The 17,148-nt window shown below is 41.6% G+C and overlaps 2 pseudogenes; both read left to right on the top strand.

Annotated features, from left to right (window-relative positions):
• The first annotated feature begins 842 nt into the window (after positions 1–842).
• Positions 843–11,268, top strand: LOC149979091 (histone-arginine methyltransferase CARM1-like; annotated as a pseudogene).
• A 3,957-nt stretch (positions 11,269–15,225) lies between these two features.
• LOC149979090 (pumilio homolog 3 pseudogene) lies at positions 15,226–15,848 on the top strand (annotated as a pseudogene).
• Positions 15,849–17,148: the final 1,300 nt, after the last annotated feature.

Raw genomic sequence — 17,148 nt, 5'->3', positions numbered from 1 at the left:
CTTGCTCTGAGATTGTACTGTGTGTTCAGTGTTGGTTGTGTTGGTTTTTGTCTCAGCAGTGGGAGTTTCACATTGTTTATATTCTGCTACATTGTCTTCAGGAACTTTCCTGTCTTTACCCCAAGAACAAGCTGGATGCTTTCCACATTCCTCAGGTATTAGTGCTCTTACCTTCTCACAGATGATTGCTTCAGCCAAATATGATTGTTACTTGTGACAAGAATTGTAAATTAAAATGTGTTTGGAATTTGCAGTATTTATGGAGCGTATACAGGCTATTCTTCTTCAATGTCTTGAAATAGATGATGAGCAGAACCAAACCGAAGTGGAAGTACGATCATAAGCGAGTTGTTGTCACAAAATTTAGATGAACTCATTCAAAAATATTCCAGGGAGAAATCACATTTTAGAACATTTTGGGGAGATTGTACAGCATTATAAAATTGGTCATGTGTAGATGTTGGTGTTATTATAATATTGTTGAAAATGTAATTAAGGTTTGTTTGACAATATATTTTCCATGCATTTTCTTTTAATTAATCAAAACAATCTTTTCAGAATTGTGTGAAAACAATTCCCTCACATGCAATTATCTAAAAACACAACAAATACTAAAAAAAAGCCTACATTGCATGTCCACATAATTTGTTTTCAGAAGTCAGGTTTACAAACATGTAATTAACATCTTAAGAAACAAATAATTTTAGTAGGGCTTTAGAAATGTGAATTTATTGAAACTGATTATTGAAAAATATCAGGCCAGTGAGCTATTGGAATGTTAGCTTTATGTTGATATTGTGCAAACCCACAGTTTCATCGACTGTCCGGGTGGCTGGTCTCAGATGATCCCACAGGGGAAGAAGTCTGATGTGGAGGTCCGGGGCTGGTGGGGTTACACTTGGTCTGCGGTGGCGAGGCCAAATTCTCTAAAATGACGTTGGAGGCGCCTCATGGAAGATAACTGGACGTTATGTGCATTGTGTTGCACATTTTAAAGTGACCTTTTTTTGTCCTCAGTACAAAGTGCACCTGATATGCCACACCTGTCAGATGGATGGTTTATCTTGGTAACAGAGTAATGCTCACTAACAGGGATGTAAACAAATTAGTGCACAACATTTTATAGAATATAAAAATACATTTTTAAAAAATGTAACTTTTTTTAAACTAAATATTACTTTCTGTGCGTATGGAACTTTTCTGGGAACTTTTATTTTAGCTCTTGAAACATGGGACCAACACTTTCCACATTGCATTTATATTTCTGTTCAGTATATTAGCTAAATTAAAACTAAAATGTGTTGATTTTTCTTTGTTGTTATACAATAATAATTCCCCTCCCACCTCCACCAAACTCAGACCCATCTGCAGAACCAAATTACAGGAGTTGCTACAGATGGAACTATGGAGAGGAGTTCAGAAGTTACCTGTTCCTCCATCAATCTGTTCCCTGCGAATGAGGACCAGGTACAGGTAGAGATACAGGAGGCCAAACAGAGGCAACACCAAGGCCTTTCTCTACAGTTGAGCTCAGGCCTAGATGAGACAGAGCTTACTGTTCAAGATGGTAAGTATGCATGAAAGAAACTAGATCAAGCTAATATGTCAAATTACTTTAGATTGTGTGCATTGTTAGATATTACTGCACTGTTGGAGCTAGAAACACAAGCATTTTGCTACACCCACAATTACATCTGCTAAACACGTGTATGTGACAAATACAATTTTATTTGATGATTTGACTAGCTTTCCATAAGAGAAGAATCAAGACATATTGAACATAAGTAAATCATGATGCTCTCTTTATTTCTGAGTAAAATGACCAAATTATTTTTTTCCTAAAGACAAACAAACAATGTATTGTCCTCTCTCTGGTCTATGAGAAGTCCATGTATGTGTACAAGAGTTTCCCATATGTCAATATTACTTCTCTCTGTGTGGTCGCTGAACCTGCTGTGCTGACAGGTCTGGAAGATTTACTTCCCTGTTGTGTGCAACCTGTGTGTGTGTCCTCGACTCTATAGCTATGGAGTTCTGCTGGACAGTATGGACCCAGACGGTGTTTTCTATACAGTACAGAGGGACTAGCCTCCATAGCTCTCTGCCTCCCTCCTGGTGCACATAATCAGATAGTGGTACTAAAACATGAGTAGCCTTGTGTCACAGTCCACTGCCAGAGTATACTGAAGGCCTTCCTCAGATAAAGGCTGACATTGTTAATTATGGTTCCTTTACTGACAGTTTAATTTGTACTGGGACTTTTGTAAATGTGACTCAGAGCAGATGACTCAGGACAATGAATGAGACAGAAAACTGTGACTTTATCTTGTATTTGAATGAACTGTCTGTTGTGGGTTCTCTCCAGTACAGGTGATGGGGTCTGTTTTCAAATTCAGTCACCAGGGAAACAGATTATTGTCGGGTGGGCACCCAGTCTTTCCTCATAACCGTTGGCTGCCTGAGCCCATTCAGAACACACAGTGAGAAGGAAAGATAACGGTTCAGACAGCTGAGAAGGAAGATAACGGTTCAGACAGCTGAGAAGGGAAGATAACGGTTCAGACAGCTGAGAAGGGAAGATAACGATTCAGACAGCTGAGAAGAGAAGATAGACTGCTGTCTGGCTGCTGGGTTGTGTTTGACCAGAGAACAGAGGACTCCTCTGCCCTGCAGTACTTCCAGGTTACTGTACCAATCAACCAGGCCCTCAGAGAGACATACTGGTGGTGTACTAGGTTGTGACTAAACTCATTCCTCCTTTACAATGTAGTTTTACGGCTGTCTATCACAACAGAATATGCTGCAGGATTATTTGAGGACAGCCACATATCAGAAGGCCATTCTGCTAAACGAGACTTAACTTGTCCTTGAAGTCAGAGTAACCAGAACCTGATTGTCTGTTACTGCATGTAGATGAAAGGTCTGGCTCCTTCTTGTATCCAGGTAGTACTTGATGTTTCTTCGTCATCCAGGCAGGAGCAAAGAGGGTGTATGCTGTGGAGGTCAGCCCTGTTGCCAAATTTGCAGAGGTAGTAAAGGGGTCTGTTTTTCTGCATCTGATTATGTTCCTATCAACCTTTCCAGGAAATGTGAAAGGAAATGATAAATTAGCCTCCTTTTGCACTTTAGCATGCACCATTTTCAATCTATAACACCAGAACTCTTATAAATTCCTCAAAGATGTGTAGTGTATGATAAATAGGTGTTAACTTCAATAACGTCATTGGTCTGTTGTGAAAATTGAACGCTCTGTGCTGCTTTGAAATCTGATTGATGTTTTTGCTGTTTCAGCAGCTCTAACCACTCAAGCCTAGAAAGAGAAAGGAAAATCTTAGAGCTCTGACCAGTGAATAAAAGTCATTTGTATTGCTTGGCCCAATAAGTCCCGGGTAAAGATGATGAATCACTTATCACAGTCCTAATCACCTGTGTCATCAATGCATCTTGCTCAAACCTCATGGTGTCTACATGGAGAGAAGAACAAACCCTTGATAGAAATCGCACAGCCCTGGAAACACTATCTCAGAGAGTCACACCTCCAGAACAGAACAGCCCCTATAAAACGGACCTCCTGCTTCGCACACAGAGCATGAAATTCTGAGGGTATAATGACTTGAGGCTACTCTTGGCCCAGAAACCAGCTTGGGGGTGAAGGGAACATATTTTCATGGATGGCCTCTAGCTTAGCAGTCAGGCATAGTTCACACTAATATATTTATGCTGCTTTACGGGTGTTTCTAGACCGCAACCAGATGTGTCCCTTCCACAGGACGTTGGTGGCACCTTAATTTGGGAGAACGGGCTCTTGGTAATGACTGGTATCAAATACATCAAACATGGTTTCCAGATGTTTGATTTCATTCCATTTGCGCCGTTCCGGCCATTATTATGAGCCATCCTCCCCTCAGCAGCCTCCTGTGGTCCCTTGTTTATTTTCTTCCACATTGCAGCTTATCGGCCAATAGCAGAACCCTATACTCAGTTGACAAACGCAATACAAAAAAGAATTGCGGACCTCCATAATGTATTCCTGTTGGGGTGATTGCATGGTCTATCTGAGCAGGCTGAATCGCTATCATACTGTCTGCCTAAGCTGCGGTCTATATAAATAGTGTGAGCCTGGGACCACCCCTGTGGACGCTTGGCCAGCGTCAGTATGCATGTGCATGAGACACAGCCTCACAGGAACACTCCACACGTCAAAGTCTGGAAAAACAGGAAGGATGCTCTGCCACTCTCTGGGATGACGAACAACACCGAGAGAACCAACCAATGAATTATAGCAGGAGCGTTTTATTATAGCAAAATTGTCAGATAAACACTCCAAACAGCGTCACCCGACCGCTCAGAGGCGTCCGCATGGTCCTAAAGCACACCGTTGCCTAGTTTGCATCACATTCCAATTATAAAACTGGGGGGTGGCAAAAATGCAATTTTAGAATGAGGGGGGACATGTCCCCTGTGAAAGTTACACCCCTGATTTATACACAAGATGACTGAAAGCGGGCTCTGTTTTGGCATTCCCTCAACATTGTAAAAAATATTTCTGAAAATAGAAACACATTTAATGTCTATTTGTTTTTGCCACATTTATTATATTACAGATCTCTTAATGCATCTCTTAATGTTAATTTTGTCCTTGAAACATTCAAATACTGTAGAATTCCACTCATTCCTATGGGGGACTGTGTCTTTTGAGGAGTGCCAATATGGACGACCGGTGGCTTCAAAGCCTCTCATTGGTCAATACATAGCATCAGCAATACATGGATATATATTAAAACATTGGAACCAACCAGTGTGGACAATGCCTTATTGAAACACTATTAAGAGAGGCTCCCTCACACTCCCAGTCAGAGGATATTGCCTGGCCAGCTTTACCTGGTTTAAGTATAATACACTCTATGCTTCAGTCTCTCACAAATCTAAAGACCCAGCAGTCTGTCCCACTCACTCAGTGTGTGTGGAGCAGCTGCCCAGCAGCTCTCGCATCAATAAAGCAACTCACTGTTTACATAGCAGGCAAGTGTACTGTACCAGAGCACTTTGAGGGTGAGTTTGCATGCTTGAGGGTTTACCAAAACATAATGTGTCAACAGCGGATTATCCTCTCTACTTTTAGCCAGCAGATGAATGTCTTAATCAAAGTGCAATGGATTTTTAGTAACATAGAAATCCATCTGACGCAAACAGAAACATTCATTTAATTTGACCTTATGTTTTCTGATTCCCCTTCAGATGCTGGTCAAGAGCAATCGTCTCTCTGTTGTGCCCTGAGCAGATGGATGTGATCATCTCAGAGCCTATTGTCACATGCTGCTGAACGAGAGGATGCTGGAGAGCTACCTTCACTCCAGAATGTGGCTCAAACCCATGGGTCAGTTCAGTCAGAGAGGAAGAGGTAAAGCGAGAGGTTTTACTCCACCCAAAACCTGTCCACGAAAACATGCCCACGAGATGAGGAATTTTTGTATGGAGGTCAATGAGTGTCGAATTTGGTCCCAAAAAAATGAATTGCTCATTTGCTACGTGGGACTTATTTGATCGAATATAAGTTTCATAATGGTTAGGTTTTTACAAATGCATTGATATAAGTGGACTCACGTGGCATTGCAACAACTTTAAAAAATATAACCCATTTTAGCATGGACATCGCCAGTGAGGGATTCCACCATACAGATACAAAGATGAGTCATCTATCTCTATGGCCAGTTGTTCACATGCGTATTTGCCCTCTCATTGGCTAGAATGGTCCCACCTGATCTCACTTGCCACCCATCTTTGAGAACATGTATTTCCATTGTTAGAGTGGTCCCTCAACTATCTTGTCAATAGAATAGACAATATTTGGTTCAGTTCCAACATGGAAAGAGATGCCATTTCCCATCAACCTGTGAATAGTTTTGTGAAAGTCTATCAAGTGGGCATTATTAGAACATCTCTGCTTATGTTTTGCTGATGAAATGTCTCACTTCTTCTCTTTACCTGTTTAGGTATGTTACCAACCTATAGTGACATGCATCTGGCTCCCTTCACTGACGAGCAGCTCTACATCAAGCACCATGGACGCTCCAGCTTTTGGCGAGAGAAAAACAACACAACATATGAACATGTCATGTTTTTTGCCATGGCAAAAAAACAAAAAAAAATGAACAGGAAATGAGCTCCAAAACAAAAAAAATAAATAAAAAGTAGAACAGGAATTTAGCTTTGAAAATGCAAATTTCTCAGCATGAGATTAGCTATAACATTGCTAACATTTTCTCTCTGTCCCATGGCAAAATGTGTAGAACTGTAGGGAGTTAGACGTTTCCCCCAATACTGCGATATGCCAATGTAATCAGCCACCCACAGCTCCAGGTCCTACTGGAACTGGGCTGTGAACCCAGCCTAGCGGGTTTCCTGTCAATGTAAAATCACAGGGAGTCTTTTCAAATCAAATCAAACTTTGTCACATGCGCCAAATACAACATGTGTAGACCATACAGCTTACTTTTCTCTCTGCAGGATGACAGTGTGGCTGTACACCACTCCTAGTGAACCTCTGACTCACTGGTACCAGGTCCACTGTCTCTTCCAGACCCCTCTGTTTGGCTAGGTGAGACAGACTCTGTCCGGAACTGTCCAGTTCAAAGCCAACAAGAGGTAAGCCGAAGAAGGACAGTGCCTGTACTATAGAAATGAAATGGGGGAAATTATACTGAGATTATAGTGTTTGCTTTTAATTTCTACCAGGCAGAGGTAAGACATTCACATCACAGCAGTCGTTGATCAGTCAGGCCTCAAATTTGGCAACAGTTTATACTGTTTATACTACAGGGTAGACAGTGTGGACAGACCCTACAGAGTGGACAGAGCCTACAGAGTGGACAGACCCTACAGAGTGGACGGTGTGGACAGACCCTACAGGGTAGACAGTGTGGACAGACCCTACAGAGTGGATGGTGTGGACAGACCCTACAGAGTGGATGGTGTGGACAGACCCTACAGAGTGGACAGTGTGGACAAACCCTACAGAGTGGACAGTGTGGACAGACCCTACAGGGTAGACAGTGTGGACAGACCCTACAGGGTAGACAGTGTGGACAGACCCTACAGAGTGGACAGACCCTACAGAGTAGACAGTGTGGACAGACCCTACAGAGTGGACAGACCCTACAGAGTAGACAGTGTGGACAGACCCTACAGAGTGGACAGACCCTGCAGAGTAGAGCCAGTGCCAGGGACTACAGGCTTGGTAAAGTACACCTGAAGTGCCCTGTAGGATCCGTAGTGTAGTCAAAGAAATATCCCCTTTTTAAGAAAGCACATAGTTCCATCCAACAGGAGTATGACTTTGTTTCTTTGGTTAAAAATGCATTTTCCTTTCAAAGACATGCCTGAAGTGATCACCACCACTTCAATCAAGTTCCAGGGGCCTTCATGTCCTTCACCATAAAACCACAGTTTAAAAAATGTCCATGAAAGAACTTTGAATGTACATTATAATATGTTTATTTTATATAATCATATCTATGAATAGCCAAAGCTATACATGTCATGCATTATAGAGTGTACAGGGACATCAAGTGGAAAGAAGGGGATCTGCAGTACCAATGTAATAAAGAGATAAATGTGTTTGTTAACCTGTAATACAAAACCAACAAACTTGTGTTAGCCCCATAACAATAAGCTCTCATTACTTCTCTAATCAACTGAGATCTGGTTCCGGTTCATTCCCTGATTCATTAGCTCTTACCTCGATTTGAAGGGACTGGATGGGGGAAACAAAATGGTGAGTGACTTAGGCTATTCAGGGGATAGAGGGAGCCATGACTACAGCAAATCAAATGTTTTTGGTCATATACATATGGTTAGCAGATGTTAATGTGAGTGTAGCAAAATGCTTGTGCTTCTAGTTCCAACAGTGCAGTAATATCTAACAAGTAATCTAACAATTCCACAACAGCTACCTAATACACACAAATCTAAAGGGGTGAATGAGAATATGCACATATAAGTATATGGATGAGCGATGGCTGAGTGGCATAGGCAAGGTGCAGTAGATGGTATAAAATACAGTACATACAGTGGGGCAAAAAAAGTATTTAGTCAGCCACCAATTGTGCAAGTTCTCCCACTTAAAAGGTGAGAGAGGCCTGTAACTTTCCCCATACCAGCAACAGTGTGTGAAAACCTTGTGAAGACTTACAGAAAACGTTTGAACTCTGTCATTGCCAACAAAGGGTATATAACAAAGTATTGAGATAAACTTTTGTTATTGACCAAATACTTATTTTCCACCATAATTTGCAAATAAATTCATTAAAAATCCTACAATGTGATTTTTTTATTTCTCATTTTGTCTGTCATAGTTGAAGTGTACCTATGATGAATATTACAGGCCTCTCTTCTTTTTAAGTGGGAGAACTTGCACAATTGGTGGCTGACTAAATACTTTTTTGCTCCACTGTACATGTGATGAGTAATGTAAGATATGTAAACATTATTAAAGTGGCATTCTTTAAAGTGACTAGTGATCCATTTATTAAAGTGTCCAGTGATTGGGTCTCAACGTAGGCAGCAGCCTCTCTGCTGAGTTAGTGATCGCTGTTTAGCAGTCTGATGGCCTTGAGATAGAAGCTGTTTCTCAATATCTCGGTCCTAGTTTTGTTTGTACCTGTACTGACCTCGCCTTCTGAATGATAGCGGTGTGAGCAGGCAGTGGCTCGGGTGGCTGTTGTCCTTGATTATCTTTTTGGCCTTCCTGTGACATCGGGTGCTGTAGGTGTCCTGGGGGGCAGGTAGTTTGTCCCCGGTGATGCGTTGTGCAGACCTCACTAGCCTCTGGAGAGGCTCGTGGTTGAAGGGCGGTGCAGTTGCCGTACCAGGTGGTGATACAACTCGACAGGATGCTCTTGATTGTTCCACCTTCTCCACTGCTATCCCTTCGACGTGGATAGTTGGGTGCTCCCTCTGCTGTTTCCTGAAGTAATTCGCCTATCCAGGGGATAGTTAGAGCCATGACTACATTTACAGTACGTATATCACAGTTATTTCTCTAAACACAAATATATCATAAATGTTGTATGCCACAGGTCTGGAAAAGCCATAGGGCCGTATACATATTGTTGTAGTATTGTCTCAATCAAAAACATCCCGTGCATTTTACGGCAGTCAGGACATTTTCTGATTGGAAGGCTCATGCCTTAAATCTTTATGTTCTGTTAGGGATGCGTCAATTCGAATCTGGTAGCAGAACAATTTATGACACTGAGTCATCGATTGTACAATGCTATGTACTTTTATTAGCTTAAGCAAATAAATGGTAAATGCAATTTTCGTATATATGGGTTCGCTGTAACACCACGCAGGGTAGAACAGAGAACTGACTTGTTCCTGACAAAGTTATTATACTCTGACAGAAGTAGTTCCCACTTCTGAGCTGGCCTGTCACAGAGTCGAGACTGGGCGTGGTTTAAACTCACCCAGCCTATCGTTGATTGTTGGCGCATGAACTGGTCCCAGCCCCTAGGCGCTTCAGTGGTCAGGCGTTGTAGCTGTGTAGAATATCTATGCGCTCATGCTCTCGATACAGTTATCACACACCTGGCTCCTGTTATCTAACAAAAGACCGTTTGTTCTCTACACTACGTTCTGTATGTGTCCCCCTCATTGCACAGTTCCTGTTTTTATGTTATTCTGTATTTTTCCATCATGAGAAAGGGCCCATGGCCCTGAAACTGTTATCAATGTCTCAAGTCAGCTATGTTGCGTAACACATACACCCACACAAGCCAACAGCAGATAATATTCAATCACATGTGATATGGTAACGAGCTATAGTGCATAATACAGAACCTCACAGTTCAGAACGCATGGGAAGGCAGGTAACCGTATGTATTCTGATGCGTAGGTGTCACGTTCTGACCTTTATTTCCTTTGTTTTGTCTTTATTTAGTATGGTCAGGCCGTGAGTTGGGGTGGGCAGTCTGTGTTTTTCTATGTTGGGGTTTTGAGTTCAGCCTAGTATGGTTCTCAATCAGAGGCAGGTGTGGTTAGTTGTCTCTGATGGAGAATCATACTTAGGAAGCCTGGGTTTCACTTTTGAGTTGTGGGTGTTTGTTGCCACACGGTACTGTTTCGTTCATGTTCACGGTTATTGTTTTGTATTTTCATAGTGTTCCATTTATATCTTAAAATAAAACGTTATGGGCACTTACCACGCTGGGCATTGGTCCTCTGATCCTTCTCGCTTCTCCTCAAGAGATGAGGAGGAATGCCGTTACAGTAGGAAAATGTTCAAGTAATATTGTTGACATGTTTCCTTTGTCAGTGGAAAAATGTATCGTTATTGCACATCATACCTTATCTGTTCAGTTCTCTCTGGCCTGCCAGGGTTGGTAGCAAGTCAGCTGAATGCTAGCTAGCTAGCTAGCTACCTACTGCTTCTGTATTTAACTGGAAAACACAGCACATGCAGTATACAAGCTGGAACTATGATTAGTACATAACGTAAGCTGCAACTACCTACTGATCATGCGGTTTGTCTCCCTTTTAATGGTCAGTTCTTGTGAATGGAACCTAAAAATAAACCTGTTTCCCCTAAAGATGTTGTTTTCATTGTTTTTGTGTGTGGTAACGTTAGTGGTAGAAGTAGTGATACTATTAATGTTCAATATTGGTTTAATGATGCCCTGGATTAAACAACTTGTAAGCCTAACTGACTAGCTTCAAATTCTGTTCAGAAGGTACAAGTAAACCTGGGACCAAATCAACAGGAAAAAGGCCATTCGAACCACACAGTGGAGAAAAAGGCAAGACGTTTGAGAACACTAACCTTATAGGAAATGACCCTCCACAGAAATTCCTGAACAAAAAACCCCACAGATGGAAAGTTCAGACCCAAAGTTAACCAAAAAGAGGAAGTTCACACCTGGGAAGGGCAATGAAGAGGAAGGTATGAACTGTGTAGTCTCCAATGATCAACGTTTTTAATAGGCTAACTGTACTTCTTGTAATGGCATGCTGAAGATTAAGAGGATTTCTTGAAATAGGTCTATTTCTTAGATTCTGAGTTGCATGAATCTCACATCTATGTATGAATGATCAGTAATCACACTAATGGTGGAATGCTTGTCTGTTTGCTCAGGTTCCGAGACCAAGAAGCACAAATGGGACGACTTCAAGCAGCAGAAGAAGGAACTGAAACAGAACCGGCAGCAAACTGACTTATTAAATAGTGAGCAGCGCCAAGCAGGTGTGGGAGATGGTCAGGAGGTAGGCTAAACCAACTACTCTATACTGAACAAAAATATAAAAGGCAACATGTAAAGTGTTGTGCCCTTGTTTCATGAGCAGGGGTAGCATATCAAGAAGCTGATTGAACAGCATGATCATTACATAGGTGCATGTTGTGCTGGGGACTAAAAGGGCACTAAAATGTGTAGTTCTGTCACAACACGATGCCACAAGTGTCTCAAGTTGATGGAGCGCACATTTGGCATGCTGACTGCAACCAGAGCTGTTGCCAGCGAATTTAATGTTCATTTCTCAACTATAAGCCACCTCCATAGTTTTAGAGAATTTGGCAGAAAGTCCAACCAGCTTCACCACGTGTAACAATGCCAGCCCAGGACCTCCACATCCAGCTTCTTCACTTGCGGGATCGTCTGAGACCAGCCACCCGGACAGCTGATGAGACAGGAGTATTTGTCTAATAAAGCCCGTGTGTGGAAAAACTAATTCTGTTTGGCTGGGCCTGGCTCTCAGGTGTGTTGGCCCATGCCCAACCATAGATTAGGGCCCAATTCATTTATTTAAATTGACTTATTTCCTTGTATGAACTGTAACTGAGTAAAACTGTTGCATGTAGGGTTTATGTTTTTGTTCAGTATAGTTAGTGCCACCAGTGCCACTTTATTTTAATTTGGGGGGGGGGGGGGGGGGGGGTTAATGATGTAGGTTGCATATTTCCACCTGTACTTATTTATGTATCTCCATTTCAATACAGGAAAGATTGCGACTAAGAGAAGAGGATCAAACTCATGAGTCAGGAACTTGTTAAAAGATAATGAGTACAGTTTCTCTCTACCTTGCACATTCTTCCACTGCACATCTACCATTCCAGTGTTTTCCTTCACCAGCATGGCCTTTTTTGTTGCCTTTATCTCACCTCATTTGCTCACATTGTATATAGACTTATTTTTCTACTGTATTATTGACTGTATGTTTGTTTTACTCCGAGGGTAACTCTGTGTTGTTGTATGTGTCGAACTGCTTTGCTTTATCTTGGCCAGGTCGCAATTGTAAATGAGAACTTGTTCTCAACTTGCCTACCTGGATAAATAAAGGTGAAATATATATATATATATTTTTTTAAAGAGTCTAACATTTACATTGCTGAAAGGCAGCATTCAAATCTATAACTTAGATTGACAATGTACAAATTGAGAGCATGGCACAATGGAGGATTTAAGATGGCATCTGCACTCTTTTAAGGTACTTACTACTGAATGTTTGTTCGAGGTGCATAGGAGTCAATCAGAACAGTGGAAGAGATGGAGACTTGCAAACTGTAAAAATAGAGTATATTCAAACTTAGGCTTGAATGCAAAAAATCAATGTTTATTAAAACATCATGGTGCGGCCAAAAAAAATCTGTAGATAAATGAAAAACAAACATTTCGGCCTAAGGCCATCATCAGTTTGAATGTCAGCACGCACAGCTGGCTGCTATTTCAAGGATAATTGCATGTCACATGATCAAGCAAAAAAATGCATCAGAAAATATATGAATCAGTGCCTAGTAGAATAGAATGCATGATCTAGATTATCTACAAAGAGAAATATAAATAATTTATTTTACATTTACCATGTGAACTTTACCTCAGAATAAATAACACAGGATCCAGTGCTAGAGGCATCTCAGTGCTAGAGGAGTTACTACAGACCCTAGTTTGATTCCAGGCTGTATCACAACCGGCCGTGATTGGGAGTCCCATAGGGTGGCACACAATTGGCCCAGCGTCGTCCGGGTTAGGGTTTGGCCAGGGTAGGCCACCATTGTAAATAAGAATTTGTTGTTAACCGACTTGCCTAGTTAAAGGTAAACACTTTTTTAATTAAAGTAGGGAGATAGAGATACCACTAGATGGGGGGGGTGGGTATTGAACAATAAGAGGCAATATACCACTTATAGAAAACGCTTCCAAAATAATTCTTCACTCATGCCTAACGGGTGGAGAGTTTGTAAATAGAACATCCACCTCATCGCATTCTGTCTAGAGAAGACTAAGTTCAAGATGACCACCCCATAGTCAACATTTTATCTGCTGTATATCACATCTCTATTTTGCATTCAAGCCTCCGTTTTGGATTTATTCATTTTTTTCTTGACAGTGTACAGTTCTCCATCTCTTACAATAGAGAATTTGCCATCCACTGAAATGATTGGACAGACAATGACTGTCGATACTTGAATACTATAAAACAGTTGAGCACAATACTTATTCAAATTAGTTTTCAGTACATGACATCCAAATGCTCAACTCAAGTTTGCAGATAAAGTGTACTTTTTTTTCTTATTCAGATAGCATTTGCTCACGACTCCAGAGTCCTCCAGTGTTTAATCCAGTTTGGAAACGACAAGCAAAGACAAGTTTTTTGATGAACTCCAAGGCCAATGGTTTGTTCTGTTGTTCTTCTGAGTCATTTTAAATGTTATTTAACTAGGCAAGTCAGCAATGAGTCAGTTGTTTTTCTCATGCCAATCACAATGCTCTGTATCTCAATAATGTCATCCTGTTCTGTAGATTATATAGTCGAGCTGAGTAAATCAAGTATGCCAGAAATATTGTAAAGACGTTTTTAATGTATGGGTAAGTGAGCCTTTCGCCACCTCAAATGTTGCATATACATAAAGTCGTAGCACTAGCAATACATGTAGTGTTTTAATATCATCCGATCTCATGCTGCTATTAGCATTAGATCCTGGCAGGAAAACTGGCCAAAATAGTCAAAACAAAATAAGGGTAATCTTGTTGATTAAATCATTGTAAATCTGTACATGATTCAACAGTAGACCTTCGTGATGGCATTTCAAATTAATAATGCCATGCAGCTTGATCTAGTCTGTGGTTGAATTCCCTGATAATTTGCTTAGACATTGACATGGGGAATCAAGTCAATAATTCAAACTCCACTCATTGTAACCTTCACTGTAATCCTGACCTTGGCTGAAGATACCAGCTGTTTTGACTATAATCTGATTCATGGTTCAGATATTAAAAAGGATGGGGACATGCTATCCCAGTATGAAGACATATCTTGTAGGGTGAATATAAAGGTCCTCATTTGATTGAGTCTCTACTCACTACTAGTTTATCTGGCATGCAGTGAGGTTTACAGATGAAATAAGTAATCCCGGTTTCTGAATGGAAAATCTGACGTCTGGTATGTGCATCGTCTCCCACAGGAGCAAAGAGCAGGTTGCAGGTGTGATGGTGGGCTTCAAGGGAAAAGTGAGACAGATGCTGTGTCACTGATGCGTTGTCGGTGGTGGAGTACGCTTACAACGAAAAGGCTATCCTCAGACTCATAGAGGAGCTCTACGGAACCACGTTCCAAGTCTTCAAGGTCAGGACACCTCCAACACCTCTCCCACTGCACTGTAGCAAAGTGGAGTTCTAGGCAGTAGTGGGGTTCTCCAACACCTCTTCTCTAGTTCAGTGAAAGTCTTGAACAGACTGCATAATCACGTTACCAAGAAATCCTCTTTCCGATTGCTTGTCTCTGCATATCTGCTGGTGTGGATGACATGCAGAATGTGACTGACAGTTTGTTTGTTCCCAGTAGGCAATGTGCCCCACACTAGAGGTGCTGGAGGCTAACCCAGACAGGGTTAATGGCATTTGAGGAAATTAAACTGATCCTTACCCCCATGGCCACAAAGTGAGTATTATTGAGCACACACACCTCTAACCATTCACGCTGCACACAGGAAACGATCAAATAAATCACAATACTGCTTTTGATTTCTGTCCATGTTATCTTCTCCCGTAGAGAGGCTGTGATTAAACATTCTCTGGTGCACTTTACCCTGCATGCCCCAGCCAAACAAAGGACTGTAAGTAGAACCAGCAATGACTGTAGAAATTACTGAGGGAATCCTACCATGTTTCTAAAACCATTTTGATCATGTAACTTAACAGGAAATTATTGGGTTGATAAGGGAGTCTGTTGTATATGGCCCCCACCCACGATGGAGCTAAAGTCGCAATGCACTGCCTGTGGCATGGGACACCTAAGGTGAGTATTCACTCAGGCCTTCTAGAGATATGATCCTCACCAACCACAGACTAGTGTGTGTCCTATGTATGTACACTGATTTATTGGTTCTACCTTTCAGGACAGAAAAGTCATCATTAAAACCATGAAGACGTACATCAGGAAGTTTGCAATGGTCAGCCAACAACAATTTGATCGCCACAATTTGATCGCCATGCAAATATGTAAACGTCAGTGTGTGTGTGGCTGACTTATTGGTCTGTTAATTTTCTCTTCAGGGAGAGTGTGTGTTCTCAGTCCTCCTCGCTGCCTTTGACTGCATAGATGACACTAAGCTGGTGAAGCAGGCCGTCCCTATCAGAGATTCTGGCCTCCCTGCCCGAAGTCATCACTAATAGGAATGGAAAGAAAGTTCTGCCCCGCCCACCTATCATCTGAAATCATCCAGGTGCTGGAGAAAGGAGGTGGAAACGCCCACAGGTGAGTCCTGCCACCACCTCCACACCAACTAAGCTAGACTGTAGAACACAGGAAACTCATTCCACGGAGGGCCGAGTGTCTACAGGTTCACTCCACCCTTGTACTTGATTGATTGAATTAAGGTCACTAATTAGTAAGGAACCCCCCTCACCTGGTTGTCTAGGTCTTAATTGATAGGAAAAAACAAAAACTTGCAGTGAGTTTTACACCCCTGCTAAAGAACAAAGTGAGGTTAACTTTCCAAATATACCCTAGAGTCCTTAGTTGCTACAGACATTTTTGGACTTAATGGTATAGACACCCATTGATGCTTGAAGAATATAACTTAAATGCCTCAAGCTTAGTTCAATTGTCATCCCCCATCAGAACCCAAATTATAAGTTTGTTTTACTCCAATGTTTGTATATAATGTAACCAAACTGTATAGCCACAAAACATGGTTAAAACTCATTTTTATATGATGGATGGTCAGTCCTTACATCAATAGCTCTGTCTAGGAATTTAAGTGGTTACAATGACATTTAAGTACCTAAAAGGTGAATGCTACTTTTTGACCATTTTAATTGAAAAAAGGGCAATTTCTCAAGCCAGAACTTTGTTAGGATTGTCTGGGAGTTTGACTGCACTGGGCCTTTAACATACATTAATTGCTATTGTGAGGCAATTTGACAGAAATGATGAGATGCCATCCATGCTTTTCATAGTCTATACTTGAAATGATTGGTCTCCATCTGATACATTGTCCCTGTGGCAAGAAGGATGTTTCCCATTGTAAGGAGCTCCTGGAGGCGGTGTCTACACCCCTGATTCAGCTCCTGTGGCCACGCCCGCACCATGGTGATAGACAAGGCCTCCAGCTTCACCTTTAGGGAAATTCTGGGGTCTGCCATTGGGGACCTGCGTCCTGCAATGGAGGCTGTCGCCGAGCTGTCCGCTGACGACTTCACACCAGGAGGAGCAGGTGAGGAGGGGACAGAGGCAGGTGAGGAGGGGACAGGGGCATGGTGTGTCAGGGATTCTCCGGTACTTAAAAAATATATATTTTAGCCAGTAGTTCTGAAAGTAGCACTCACCAGCCAAACGTGGTCCCCAAAAATGTGATAGTACATCTCATATGTGCAGATGTGCACCACGTCATTGCTCTCTCTCTGTTGTGGGCATCTTGCTAGCTGTTGGGAGGTGCCAAGATGGCGGCTTGAACAGACGCTTTTTTACTTCAAAGATTGAGAAAAAAAAATGAAAAAAAGTTTAGTCATTACTATTTTTATTTGTTCAAGATGTAAGACCTTTCCTGTGACTGGAATAATTGGATAATTTATTTCGGCATGTCCATGCAAAGTCGTGACCAAAAAAAAGAAAGGAAGAAGTTAGCCGTTCTATTGCTAATCAACAAGAGAGAAA

Source organism: Oncorhynchus mykiss, chromosome 12 (genome assembly GCF_057628025.1).
Source record: "Oncorhynchus mykiss isolate SJ-2025 chromosome 12, ASM5762802v1, whole genome shotgun sequence".
In the NCBI taxonomy this organism is placed as follows: domain Eukaryota; kingdom Metazoa; phylum Chordata; class Actinopteri; order Salmoniformes; family Salmonidae; genus Oncorhynchus; species Oncorhynchus mykiss.
This window is presented reverse-complemented; position numbering and strand designations above follow the sequence as displayed.